Source organism: Eriocheir sinensis, chromosome 5 (genome assembly GCF_024679095.1).
Source record: "Eriocheir sinensis breed Jianghai 21 chromosome 5, ASM2467909v1, whole genome shotgun sequence".
Lineage (NCBI taxonomy): Eukaryota > Metazoa > Arthropoda > Malacostraca > Decapoda > Varunidae > Eriocheir > Eriocheir sinensis.
Genome location: NC_066513.1, coordinates 194,884 through 210,046, shown reverse-complemented (window position 1 = coordinate 210,046; position 15,163 = coordinate 194,884). Strand labels below are relative to the sequence as shown.

At 42.5% G+C, this 15,163-nt stretch overlaps 1 non-coding gene across 1 annotated transcript; it reads right to left on the bottom strand.

Annotated features, from left to right (window-relative positions):
- Positions 1–12,117: 12,117 nt before the first annotated feature.
- Positions 12,118–12,191, bottom strand: Trnaa-cgc (transfer RNA alanine (anticodon CGC)). Its single transcript has one exon. It is a non-coding gene; the product is annotated as a tRNA-Ala (tRNA).
- Between the last annotated feature and the right edge of the window lie 2,972 nt (positions 12,192–15,163).

Below are 15,163 nucleotides of genomic sequence, written 5' to 3'. Positions count from 1 at the left end.
CCACCGGGAAGAAGCCTTGGGCCGACCATCAGGCCCCACCGGGAAGAAGCCTTGGGCCGACCATCAGGCCCCACCGGGAAGAAGCCTTGGGCCGACCATCAGGCCCCACCTTGTAAAAGCCTACCGGCGCAATAGGCCACAACGTAAAAAAAAAAAAGGTATCTTCAAACACATGATGGCCAGCACTTTACAGTATAAAGCAACAAAGAATTATCTCATTTAGTTGTATAGAAAGTCTCATTAGTAAGGAAGCATATATGAATTTTCTGAGTCAAGACCTATAGTAACCGTTTTGTTTTTGTTATGTTAAGTTTAGAGTATCTTCAAATGCATGATAGCCAGCACCTAATAGTATAAATCAACAAAGAATGACCATTTAGTTGTATTGAAAGTCTCATTAGTAAGGAAGCATATATGAATTTCTGAGTCAAGACCTTTAGTAACTGTTTTGTTTGTTATGTTAGGTTAAGTTTGGGGTATCTTCAAACACATGATGGCCAGCACTTTACAATATAAATCAACAAAGAATGACCTCATTTAATTGTATAGAAAGTCTTATTAGTAAGGAAGCATATATGAATTTTCTGAGTCAAGACCTGTAGTAACTGTCTTGTTTTTATTAGATTTTGTTAAGTTTAGGATACCTTCAAACTCCCTTCCTTGCCCATTCCCTTGAGGTCATTTTCAGCAATATTTATTTAGCAAGAGAGCTTATAATATGGCCATAGATAAGTGCTTGCTTGTGCTTGTAAATTGTATGCTTTTCACTTTTTCTTCCTTCTTTTCTTTTTAACCCGGTGGTCGTAGCACAAACCATTTCATAATATATATCAAAGCATTTGTGATCAGTTTATGTATCATCTATTTTGAGGGGTTTATATCATGGCACAAATTTGGCCCGTCACTGCTACACGGTAAAGCCACAAATTTGGCCCGTCACTGCTACCAGGTTAATCACTTTAATCTCTTTCCCCTCCTCCTCCTCTTCCTTCCTCCCTCCTCCTCCTCCTCCTCTTCCTGTAGTATGTTGATTTGCCTGCATGAATCTCGCTATATGTATACTGTAAGACCTGCATATAAGATTTGGTTTGGCATGTTAGTAAGTAGTCCGATGTCCTTCCTCTGTACCACACCTCCCTCAGTATATTATGTGGACTCTTAACTTCCTCCTCCTCCTCTTCATTCTGCCTACCTTCCTTTCCATTCATCTTTCTCCTCCTCTTGCCTGCTTTTCTGTTTATCTCTCTCCTCGTCCTCATCCTTTTTCTTCTCCTCCTGCATTCCTTTCAGCTATTTCTTCATCCTCCTCCTCCTGCATTCCTTTCAGCTATTTCTTCATCCTCCTCCTCCTGCATCAGTTTGAATTTCATCTCTCTCTCTCTCTCTCTCTCTCTCTCTCTCTCTCTCTCTCTCTCATTCTAATTATGTCTTTCCCTATAAATTTGCATGACCCACTCCTCTCTATCTCTGTTCCTCCTCTTGCCTGCTTTTCTGTTTATCTCTCTCCTCGTCCTCATCCTTTTTCTTCTCCTCCTGCATTCCTTTCAGCTATTTCTTCATCCTCCTCCTCCTGCATCAGTTTGAATTTCATCTCTCTCTCTCTCTCTCTCTCTCTCTCTCTCTCTCTCTCTCTCTCTCATAAATTTGCATGACCCACTCCTCTCTATCTCTGTGATCAAGTTTGCAAGGATCTCTTATTCTTACCCTCTCTCTCTTATTCTCTGCCCTGGGCATGCTGGTTATAGTGGTAGCAATCTGCATTAACCCGTCCACTGTGATTGGTATGGATCTGCCTTTCACTGGTAGCCTGGTAACATACACTCCCAGGTCTTTCTCTGGCTCTGTGGTGGATAGTGGAGTGTGTCCCATGTGGTATAGGTGTGCTGGATATCCCTTCACTGGTAGCCTGGTAACATATAGTCCCAGGTCTTTCTCTGCCTCTGTGGTGGATAGTGGAGTGTTTCCCATGTGGTATTGGTGTGCTGGATATCCCTTCACTGGTAGCCTGGTAACATACACTCCCAGGTCTTTCTCTGCCTCTATGGTGGATAGTGGAGTGTTTCCCATGTGGTATTAGTGTGCTGGATATCCCTTCACTGGTAGCCTGGTAACATATAGTCTCAGGTCTTTCTCTGCCTCTGTGGTGGATAGTGGAGTGTTTCCCATGTGGTATTGGTATGCTGGATATCCCCTTCCAAGGTGTAGGACTTTACATTTTTCTTCATTGAATTGTAGCAGACACTTTTTGTTAAATTCCTGTAGCTTGGTGAGGTCTTCTTGTAGGAAATCCAGTCAAGGGGTTAACGCCTCCCTCGTCACCATTTCCTCAGCTCATTTTTTCCTCTTTTCCTCTGGCTAATCTTACTCTATTCCTTATTACCTTTATCTGTTCCTCCTTTCTTCCCTTACCTTTGTCAGCTCTATCTCCTTACCTTTATTGATTCCTCCTTTCTTCCTTACCTCTTTCAATTCCACCTTTTTCTTCCTTCTAAAACATCTCCTTCTTCCCTTTTTATTTTCTCTTTTCCAACTCCTCCTCCTCCTCTTAATCCTGCATACCATTCACTTTTTTTAGCTCCATTCTCTTAGTTCTTTCTCTTGCTCTAGCTAGTCTTTACCTATTCTACCTTTTTCCCTAATATCTTAAGGTCTGACATCCCTCACACACACACACACACATAAACAAACACATAGATTATTTAACTCTTTATTAACATTTTCCCAGTACAAGACTTAACATAAGGTTCCAAGGTGTAGATATTACCTGGCTCTTATGTTGCGGAAGGGGGGGTTGTAGGTAGCATGTGTCCCATCCGCTGCAAATGGCACGGATTTAGCTTTCACTGGTAGCCTGGTAACATATAGTCCCAGGTCTATCTCTGCCTCTGTGGTGGATGGTGGAGTGTTTCCCATGTGGCATTGGTGTGCTGGATATCCCCTCCCAAGGTGCAGGACTTTACATTTTTCTTCATTGAATTGTAGCAGCCACTTTTTGATCCATTCCTGAAGCTTGGGGATGCTGTCTTGTAGGAAATCTGCAGTCAAGAGGTTAACTATATAGTAGTGGGCTTTCTGCTGTAGTACATTATATCTATCTATCTATATTAGAGAGAGAGAGAGAGTCGGTCACAAATCTCTCTCTCTGTCTCTCTCGTACTATAATAATATCTCTGTCCCATACTATGACAATATAATTCTTTCCTTAGGTAACTTCCTTAATTAATGCCTTGTGCTTTACTTGTCTATTTGAGTGTGAGTGTGTGAGTGTGTGTGTGTGTGTGTGTGTGTGTAAGGTTGTCAGCTCTACTCTCTCTCTCTCTCTCTCTCTCATTCACAGCACACAGGAGCACACAGGATGTCACCACACAGTATGTTTATATCTCACACAGTCACAAGCCCCCCAGTCACACATATATACAGCACTCGTCAGACAGCCTCGTCACCCTGGTCAAAACACGCTACCCCCAAGGCCCAAGGCACCAGCGAGGCAGCAAAGGAGTTCCCTGCGGTCATTCACAGAGGGATGCATCTTACCCCTTTGATTTAAGCAGTTATATTTGGACTTAGTATGTATGTATATTTTATTAATAAAAACATAATAACAAAATGTGTATAATTTCAACTCTACTTTAGATATACGAGTCAAGTCTATAGCTGTGAAAAGAGGAAGCAGAGACGGATGTGATTAGAAAAACAGAAATAAGGTAACAACAGTAAAGACAAAAAGCATGACAGACCCTTTACTTTACCATAGTCGCCATACATCAAGTCGGTCCAGAAGCCTAAGTCCCCTCCTCTGTATATCTAAGAGACCTGATTTGCTAGATTAACCCCTAAAGGTCGGCAGGTTTGAGCTTGTACGACTTTTCCCCTCCACCCACCCGCTACGCTAGAGTACGGCTGGGTGAGTGGAAATTGCTGATTGTCACTATTTCACACCGTGCTCACTCTTAACCTATATACTGTACTGACTTAACAACACATTGTTAGTTACCTTTAAGTCTTCCTCTTTCAAATGAGACCCACTAGAAGTCTCTGTGCTGCCTGTGAGCTGAGCTCAATGTTGCTCAATTGGGCAACAAATATATATTGACGGTATACCACGTCAGCCGACCTTTAGGGGTTAAAGGAGGTCAAAATTAGCGGTCAATGTTACCTTGGAGGAGGAGGGAGGGAATGAGACTGCTGAACCAACTTAAGTGTACAGTGACCTTAGATATGAACAGAGGAGGAGGAAGGTAAGTAGATGAAAAAGACGAGAAATGAAAATAGGTATGTGGTGGCTCAGTGGTGGAGTGCTGGGCCCACATTCACCGCGTGATGGAGGAGAGAAGAAACAATTAAGACACCACCACAACCACGCTGACTTAAACTTAATCCTGATGTAAATAAAAACAAAACCTACAGTGGCAGATGGAAGATGTACAACTTCTAAAACAGTTACTACAGGTCTTGACTCGGAAAATTCACATATGCTTCCTTACTAATGAGACTTTCTATACAACAAAGTGAGGTCATTCTTTGTTAATTTAGGGCCACTTTCACAGTTGTTTTGTTTGATCGTTTACCAATGGTGGCGATCGACGCTATAGTTTTCCTCGTGAAATTAGCCTATGGGGTAGTGGCGGCTGCAGAGGAAGCGAGAGGGATTGAGAGTGTGTGGCAAGGTGCGGGGCTAGGTCAACCCCACAGCTGCCACTACCCCATCGGCCAGTTTTATGTGGAGATACTATAGCGGTGATCACCGCCATTGGTAACGATCAAAACAAACAAAATGAATGTGAAAGCGGCCCTAAGAGTCTTGACTCGGAAAATTCACATATGCTTCCTTACTAAAGAGACTTTCTATACAACAAAGTGAGGTCATTCTTTGTTGATTTATACCAGAAGGTGCTGGCTATCATGTGTTGGAAGGTACCATATAAAGCTAACCTAAAATAACAAAAACAAAAGTTACTATAGATCTTGACTCAAAATTCATATATGTCTGATAAATTATATATCTCTTGCCTGCCAGTGTGGGTTATATTCCTACCTAAGCAACACCCATCTTTTGAACACAGCAACTTCATGTTCCCCTCACCTAGCTCTTTACATAGAGAGTTTGCTGTTCTGGGTCTGTATTCAATAAAAACATTCCGGCACCCTAGCAAACATATTTAAACTACCCCTGGAAATGCCCAAACTCCTATGAAAGCCTTGTTAAATATGTCTCTTGGGTTCAGTGTATAGAAGAAGGATCAAATTACCACCAGGGCCATTAAACTACCCCTGGAAATGCCCAAAACTCCTGTGAAAACCTTGTTAAATGTGTCTCTCCGGTTCAGGGTACAGAAGAAGGGTCAAATTACCACCAGGGCCATTAAACTACCCCTGGAAATGCATAAAATACCTGTGAAAGCCTTGTTAACCCCTTCAACACTAGAACGAGTATACTGCGTCCTTGCGTGCCCCGTACCATATCCAAGGATGCGCATACTGCATCCTGGCTCGCTTTTGCCAATATACGAGTTATTTTATCTCTATATTTAAGCTTACATCTCAAAATTATCAATAAATTTATGTTTCTTTATGTGCACCATTTAATTCTGCATGTTTTCATATATAATACATGACTGTGTTGAGTTTATGGCTGAAAACTTGTTATAGTCAATAGCAACATTTGAAATTTGGCACACGCAGCGATCTCGGATACAGAACGGGGCACTGTTTTGGTGCGGCCGTAGTGAAGGCTTTCATGGGAGCTTTGGGCATTTCCAGGGGTAGTTTATTGGCCCTGGTGGTAATTTGGCCCTTCTTCTGTACCCTGAACCGAAGAGACAGATATTTAACTATATTTCCATGGGACTGTTGGGCATTTCCATGGATAGTTTGACCCTTCTTTTGTACCTAGCCTACCCGAACCAAGAAAATACACATGAGAACCTGAGTCGTCACCTTTATGGCATTTGGAGTTGTCCTTTGCCATATTGCGGTTCACTTTTTGTGGTCTCACTGTATCGCGGATTTTTAAATCGTATATATCTAATTTTGTAACATGGATTTTTAAATTGTATATATCTAATTTTGTATTGCGGATTTTTAAATTGCATTTATCTAATTTTGTATTGGAGAATTTTAAATTGTATATATCTAATTTTGTATTGCCGATTTTTCGCTATCGCAGGATTTTGCGGTATATAGGTATTTCTATATATTTATTATTTTAATTATTTTTGCGGTAAAATAAACATTTTCTATCCTAAAAACTGAAAATAGAAAAAAAAAGAAAAATATTAGTTAGAACATATGAGGGGCTGCGCATCTAAACCAGGCAAGCGCCAAATTTAGCAATTTTGATTTTATACTATGTATCACTATTATAACCCTTCTTCTAGTTTGACATAAGAAATATGGTTAAACTCTCTTAAAGAGAGGTACTATTTGTAATGTGTATATTATAATGTACATGTGAATGTACGACTGTACGGTGGCGACACCGGTCGGTGTCGCACAACAGGGTGTTTAACAACACGTCGTGCTTTTGGCCGTGGGAAGCTGTAATGAACTGACACTAGGATCAGCAAATGATGACTTTTCATCAGCCGTCATCAACAGGAAGCACCACACTTCCGGATGAACTACAAGTGAATAAAAAGAGCGAACAACACGAAGACGAGGGAGAAGACGAGAGAAGACAACGGGTAGCGGGCGGGCAAGTGGTGCTCGCTCTTTTATTTGCTTGTAGTTCGTCCGGAAGGGTGGTGCGAGGGAGAAGACGATAGAAGACAACGAGCACCACTTGCCCGCCCGCTACCCGCTGTCTTCTCTCGTCTTTATTTTATACTGTTGTGCGACACCGACCGAGTGTCGCCACACGTACAGTCATACATTCACATGTACATTATAATATACACATTACATATTTAGTGTTTTTTTTATTCAATTATTTCTTGTTCATACTCAAGGTAAATTGAATTTTTTCTCTGCCATTTTTTGATCCACTATTTCATCTCTTTGCCACTGTATTATATACCTCAATACTTCAAAGTGCAAATAATAGTACTATTGGGTTCGTAAGTGATGCGTGTCATTAAAGTTTGTTGCAAAACGCTCTCAAAATTTTATAACATTCATTATAAACACAAAAAAACTTAAAGACTTGCATGGTATAGGTATCATTTTGCATAGTAAAAGCAATATACCATTGCACAGTAAAAATAGACATGTGAATGTATATTCTGACCAAAAATGACCATCATAACATCATTAATACCGGAGTGACGAGAGTAAGATAGCCTCCGAACTTTGACCGCGATTTGCGGTAAACTTTGGTTTTGGCGCTTAGCCTGGTTTGGACGCGCAGCCCCTCATATTAAATCGAAATAAAATACGTAGCATACAGCAGATGAGAAGACAAAGACTCGCACGTATGGAAAACGCAGCTACGGCCGCTTCCGCTTGAGCTAGTTTGCCCACGTAAGACTGTACACGGCACACTATTGGCTGATGGATGGGAGGCGACCAACCACAGCACTGTGTTCTGCATCCTGGGCGCTGATTGGCTCAGCGACCGTAGCATCAGTCTCCTCTGTCTCCCGCGTATAGCATGTGTTTAGCATCTCGCATTGTTGATTTCGCATTGATGTCTGATCGCTGTGCATAGGAGCTACGCTTGCAAGCAGGTGAGTCCCATGCGAAAGGATTCAGGACTGCACATGCACGAGGAAGCCATGTCTCGTGATGGTGGAGTGTTTATAAAGCTTTAACCCGGTGGTGGTAGCAGCGGAGATCATGTCTCTTAATGGTCCCTCTAAGCGAGAAAAATGAGAAAAAATCACCACTCACACAAACCATTTCATAATACATATCAAAGCATTTGTGATCAGATTATACATCATCTATTTTGGGGCGTTTATATCATGGCACAAATTTGGCCCGTCGCTGCTACACGGGAAAGCCACAAATTTGGCCCGTCACTGCTACACGGTTAAAATATACAGTCAGCGCCCAAAGCGATGGCGCAAACCACCCAGCGTCATCACTTTGGGCGCGGAACAAACCACCCTCTAAAAACAAGGATCAAATCCGCCGATTTTGTTGGAGCGGAGATGATGGGTTCAGGCAAGTGACCTTGAGGCCCTCACCACGTGTTGCTGTCTCAGTGTGAGGCGTTACCTTATACGGACTGCATGTGTCTGAGTGTCTATGCCGCACCTCGTGTTTTTTGTTGCAAAGTGTGCATTGCTTTCCTGTCTTGTGCTTGACAATGGGACCTAGGAAAGAGCTGAGAAAAGAACAAATTTCTTCTATACGTTCACTGAGCCTAGGGGGAAAAGGAAATAAAGAAATAGCTGCCATCACGGGTGTGGCACTTCGTAGTGTGCAGCGTTGGACAAAAAAATGTAGGGACGCGGGAGATGCTGTCTCACCGCCACCTAAGAAGAAAAGGACAGGGAGGCCTCGTGTCACTTTTACGAGGACCCTGAAGGTGCTGAAGCGTCAGGTGGACAATGAGCCTCGCATCAGTGCAAAAGAACTGAAGGAAAAGAACCCAAGGCTCCTTCAGGACGTCTCAGTGCGAACTATTCAGAAACGCCTTCATCACGACCTTAAATTCCAGTATCGTGCACCACGGAGGAAGCCCATTTTAACACCAGTACAAAAAAAGAAAAGGCTTGTTTTCCCGTAAATATTTAGCCTGGGATTCAGAGAAGTGGAAAACAGTTCTGTGGTCGGATGAGGCAACTTTTACAGTGACTGGCAACAGAGGAGGGAAAGTGAGGTTACGTCCTGGCTCAGATCCTTATCTCCCTAAGTACACTGAGGGAGCTGTAAAACACCCAAACAGTGTGATGGTATGGGGAGCATTTGGGTATCATGGCACTGGGACTTTAGTAGTGCTGCCAAAAAACCTCACAGTCATCAAAGAGCATTATCTTGAGCTTCTTGCTGACAATCTGGAGGACTGTTTCACAAAATGCAAAAGTGAAATATTCATGCAGGACAGTGCTCCGGCTCACACCGCCAAATTGATCACAAATTGGTTTGAGTGGGTCGACATTGAATACATTAAAGACTGGCCAGGTAATAGTCCCGATTTCAACCCAATCGAGAGCATCTGGAGCTTGATTAAGCGCCGACTACGAGGCCGTGACACCTCCACAGTGGATAAGCTGATCACCCACATCCAGGAGATCTGGGGAAACCTGGAACCTTCCTTCCTCCAAAACCTGGCTTTGTTGGTTCCAAAACGTCTTCAGAGTTGCCTCAAGAGGAAAGGCAACCCAACAAAGTATTACAAGTTAGATAAGTACTGTATAAACATTTTTCTTATCTATTTTTCATGCGTTGTGAAGCAAAAAACATGACACGCCATCACTTTGGGCGCTGACTGTATACGAATAATAATATAAATATAAGGTCGCTACTTCATGGATTTTCGCCTATCGCAGGGGGTTCTGGAACCTAACCCTCGTGATAGACGAGGGATTACTGTAGCTGGTGTGAGAGGTGGAAGTGTCTGAATATACTGACCCTGGTTAGTTGTCAAAGGTAAGGTCAGCTGTGTGGAGGGGCCGACAGCATCACCAGCAGCAGTGATGGCATGGGTGTCTAAACATGGTGGAGGCCTTCTGTTCCCGGACAGAAGTGATGTTACTGCTACCGTTGGATTCTGGATTTTCCTCTCCCTTGGGGTCTTCTGAGGCGCCTCCTTTTGTCGAACCTGTCAACCCATGTAAGGATGATTGAAAAGAGGAGGAGGAGGAACACAAAGGAAGAACGAACAGCAGACCTGCTGGTCCTTACGAGGCTGTTTGTGACAAGTTATAAATGAAGAAGAGGAAGAAGATGCAATAACAGAAGGAGGAGGAGGAGAAACTATGCTAAAAAAGACAAATATGAGAGAAAGAGGAAGAAGGAAGAGAAAATGTGATGATCAGAGGAAGAGAAAGAAGAGGAGAAGGAAGGAAGGGAGAGAACCAAATGGAAGGAGGAAGGAGGCAAGGAAGAGGAAGAAGGAAGAGAAAATGTGATGATTGGAGGAAGAGAAAGAAGAGGAGAAGGAAGGAAGGAAAGAACCAAATGGAAGGAGGAAATGGAGAAGAAATTAGAAGTAGAGAAGAGAGAGAGAGAGAGAGAGAGAGAGAGAGAGAGAGAGAGAGAAAGAGAGAGAGAGAGAGAGAGAGAGAATGCTGAAGCTATGGAAGAGAGAGACAGAGAGAGAGAGAATGCTGAAGCTATGGAAGAGAGAGAGAGAGAGAGAGAGAGAGAGAGAGAGAGAGAGAGAGAGAGAGAGAGTACTTATAATATTACACAGAAAAACAAAACACACACACACACACACACACACACACACACACACACACACACATTGCCTGCCTATCTAGATATTGACAATGTAATATATTCGTACTGAGCGAGTCCACAACCCCATGGTCTGCCAGGCCTGCTGAGACCCACCGCTGTTATGCACTACACTACCAAGGTAGAGTAGACCCTGGATATAATGGGCTAATTGAGTGGGAACTTAGTCCGTTACAAGCGGCGGAAATTTAAAGATACAGTCAGTTTACGAGTTTAATTTGTTGGGTAATTTTTGCCAGCATGACTAAACACTCGTAAACCAAAAGGCACTTCCCCTACATTGAAATTACTGTGAATCCCATTAATGCGTCCCATGTCCCACCAAAATATTACCAAAAATCATTATAGATGTTATTTCATACGAGTTAAAAGTAATTTTATGAACAAATATCAATGACAAATGACATAAAACACGAATCACTGTGTTACGGTTGTTAGGGAGACTCCCTCAACCAGTTATTATGCTGGAGGTGCAGGCTTTGCACCGGAATTTAGCAGCCACAGTTTCCCTATTCTTGGGGGGCTTCATGGTGCAGTGGTTAGCACACTCTGTTCACAACCGAGAGAGCCCAGGTTCGATTCCTGGGTGGAGTGGAAAAATTTGGGCGGCTTTTCCGATACCCTACGCCAGGGGTCGGCAACCTTTGGCACGCGTGCCAGACTTGGCACGCAGAGTGCTTGCCTATGGCACGCCACGTGATTCGAAGAAGCAACGAAAAAGCTAAAAAACAGAATAATGAGAGAGAGAGAGAGAGAGAGAGAGAGAGAGTACATCCTTACTTTTATCACAGTTTAAGTTTTCGAACGATTTTAAATCATTCTTTCCTATGATACATTGAATTAAAACGAAAATGTTTCGTACCCGTGATGAGGAATACGTGAGTACAACGAGATGTAAACGAGTATGAGACACGTTGCCGCTGCTGACGCATCAGTCACGCAGCGGCAACGTTGCTATTTCTGCTTCAGTAACTATTTAGCCGCCGTGAGTGACACTCTTTCTAGTTACTGTCGCCATGGCTACTGCGGAAAAAGTCAAGCTTGATGTCCGATCATTTCAGTCATCATGGACAAATGACTTTGGATTTATTCAGCAGAATGATCGTGCTGTGTGTGCTCTCTGCTGCGAGAATGTCGTGTGCCGCACATCTAGTGTTAACCCCTTGCATCCGATGACGCAGTATACGCGTCATTTCGTCTCTCGTAGCATATCCGAGTGACGCATATACTGCATCATGGTCATTTCAGCCAGTGTGTGTTTTATTTCTTCTCGGGTATAGTACTCGGATATGGGAAGGGCGCGCGATTTGACAGCTCGTAGTGAAGAGGTTAAAAGACACTTTGAAACAAGACACGAGAAGACTTTCAAGGACAGTACAGACAAGGCTGCAGCGATTAAGAAAGCAGTATCGCGCTATGAGAAACAAAGTAATGTGATTAAGTGCTAACAAAAACAATGCAACTATTCCATAATGTAAGTATTAAATTTGTAAGCGGCGACCACTGCCCCTCAACACACAATCAGCACCATGAGAAAGTTTGGAAAGTTTTGTTCAGTCAGCGCAACATCTGTGGTCATATGCCGAAGAGAGACAGAAGGGGAAGGAATTATAGGAAAAGGGAACAGACCCCAGGAGACGTGTCCGGAATTATAGGAAAAGGGAACAGACCCCAGGAGACGGGACACAACCCCCGATTAATACCTGGTAGTACCCATTCACTGCTGGGTGGACAGGGCCGTAGGGTATTGGAAAAGCCGCCCAAATTTTTCCACTCCACCCGGGAATTGAACCAGGGCTCTCTCGGTTGCGAGCCGAGTGTGCTAACCACTGCACCACGAAGCCCCCCATTCAGGGACAAAAAATATTCCATAATGTAAGTACTAAATTTGCAAGAGGCGACCACTGCCCCTTCAACACACGATCAGCACCATGAGAGCTCGCCCTGCTGGACTCTTCCTGTGAGCCGCCATCAGGGCCACAGACGAGGAAAATATAATAGGAAGACTCCTTTTTGATGAGCAAGTGAGTGAACAAAGTAAAAGGACGATTTATAAATTCTGGGAAATACGAGAGAAAAAGATAAAATCAATATAGAGAAACTAAATCAGGTATAAGACCCAGACCACAAGACCACATCAGGAAGTGCCGATTCAAAGGCAAGATTTCCGCAATCTACCTGAACCTGAACCTGAGGTGCCTGCCACGGGGGCCCCTTCACTCCTGTGGTGTCTGGGGGGATCCAAGATGTGTCACAAGAACCGTCACATTGATGCTAGTAATATTTTTTCCTTTCCATCGTTCAAGCAAGACTCTATGGGTCGTATTAAAAGACATTTCGCTGCCCAAGAACACCTATTTGACAAGGCTTTCCAGGGAGTTGTGGGCATTTCCAGGAGTAGTTTTATGACCCTGATGGTAGTTTGACCCTTCCTCTGTGCCGTGAACCTTTAGAAATAGCTGATGTGAGAAACCAAAGTGTCATAATACCGACCTATGTAGTGAGCTGCTATTCTCTGCATCAGCTGTCTGGGTTAAGATTCGTAGAAAAGATATATGAAGAGATAGTGATGTTTCATTAAGTAGATAATGAGATACTGGCATGGTACTAAGACGAATCTTTACCGCTGTCTGCGCCTCAGCCTGGGAGGGACACAGAAGGCGGGGCAGAAAAAAAGAAAAATGGCTATGGATAATGTTTCAGCCTGTCACATATTCTTTATTTTCTCCCTTCAGGAGCGTCTCAATGGGTGTCTTTATTATGCTGTCTGTGCCTTTACCCTTCACCTGTCTGCGCCTCAGCCTGGGAGGGACACAGACGAGGCAGAGAGGAGAAAAAGAAAAAAATATAAACTACTTCTTGGGTGTTTTTATGGCTGGGGAGGGACAGCACACAGCAACCCTCAGTTTTCTCCTCCTCACGCCCTTATTTTACTTATTTCTCCCTTTATTCATACTCACTCTTCACCCTGGGGCTTTCCTCCCTTCCCCGGTGGTTAAACAGTCCTCCCCCGGGGGTTAATATGGCTGTAATTGGCGGAAATATTAGACTTTACCCGCCTTCTGAACCACACTCCCGCCATTACGGCCAAGACTCGGGAGTCGGGATGATGTTAAATCTGGGAGGAATCAGTTTTTTTTTGCTTTATTATTAAATTTATGGGATTTATTGGTTTATAATAGTGTTATTAATGTTTATTTTATTAGTTATGGTGGTTAAGTTACGTGAATTAGGGTAGTATTGATTTAATAGTAAGATTTCCACTGCCATAATGCTTTTTTTGGCTTTCTTATTGAATTTATGAGGATTTATTGGTTTATTATAGTGTTATTTATGTTTATTTTATTAGTTAGGGTGGTTAAGTAACACGAATTAGTGTATTTTTAATTTTAAAGTAAGATTTCCACTTCTACAGAAATGGCGGGAGATTCAAACCTTGTGGGATGATGTTAATTACTTGCCGAGTGATTATTTTTAGAGTGTTTTCTCTTCCTCCTCCTCCTAGTCCACTGAAGGCCTTTCCTAACGTCCTTCATGGTAGGGTTCTGAGAGCTGATTTTATACTTGTGCTTTATAAGCTGCCAGTTTCTATTTTTTTAAAATAAATCTGAATGTTATATATGATTTGAAAATGTCATCTTTTCTCAAAATAGTTATTAAAGAAAAGTTGATTTTTTTATTTTCATATTTTTAATTATTTAAAAAAAAACTTTATAGATTTTTTTAAAATTTGTAAAAAATACATCAAATTAAAATAAAGTATTTTTGGCTTGATAACTATCTTGAGAAAAGAGTTGAAAAACATGCCACTTCTTTATTTTCAAAATCCCCCATAAATAAGCATTTTGGGAGATTTTATACTTCAAAAATATAATTTTCCGGGAATCCAAGAAACACAACACTATTTATGTCATAACTCGGGAAGTATAAGTCCTACTTTGGTCACTTCTGTTATGCCTATAGGCCATGTTGTAACCAGAAAATGGTAACTCTAGCTTAATATTAAAGGATTTTGTAAACACATTTGTTATAGGCCTTTGCCGGTAGCAATTACCTAACCTGGGAGTTCTAGTCGACAACACCCTCAAGTTTCATGCACATATAAGAACAACAGTTAATAAACCTGCAGGATTAGCCAATAACATACTCATATCTACTCTCTGTCACTCCAGTGACTTTATGTTAGCCATCCTCAAGTCACACATAAGACCTTTACTAGAGTTTGGGTCAATAGTTTGGAACACTGGATACCTGGGTGACCTGCGGCTGCTGGAGTCAGTGCAGCGCCGCTGGACCAAGCACATAGATGGCCTGGCTGAACTAAGTTATACTGATCGTCTCAAGGCTCTTAACCTATAATCTGTACAAGGCAGACTCTTGAGAGCAGACCTCATTAAATGTTGGAAGATCTTTCATGATCAGCGTGCCATTTCTCCATCTGATCTATTTACTATCTCTCCAGTCACTACTACCAGAGGCCACAGATTCAAATTAGCCAAACCACACACCTCCACTGAGTGTAGACGCAGATTCTTCAGTGTTAGTTGCATTGATCACTGGAACTCCCTCCCAGACAGCGTTGTTAGCGCTGGCACAATCCAGGCATTTAAACGGGGCCTTCACCTCTCCCTTGAACAGTCACTGTTCTCGTACACGGAATAATTACCTGCCTCTGTCAAAACTCATCCCATTATTAACATTGTTCTGTAACGAACTCATATCTATGCACCTTGCTTAACACCTAGCTGCACATGGCACACAATTCCGCCCATTATTTTTGTACAATTCATAATGTCCTTAATTGAACTGTTGGAGC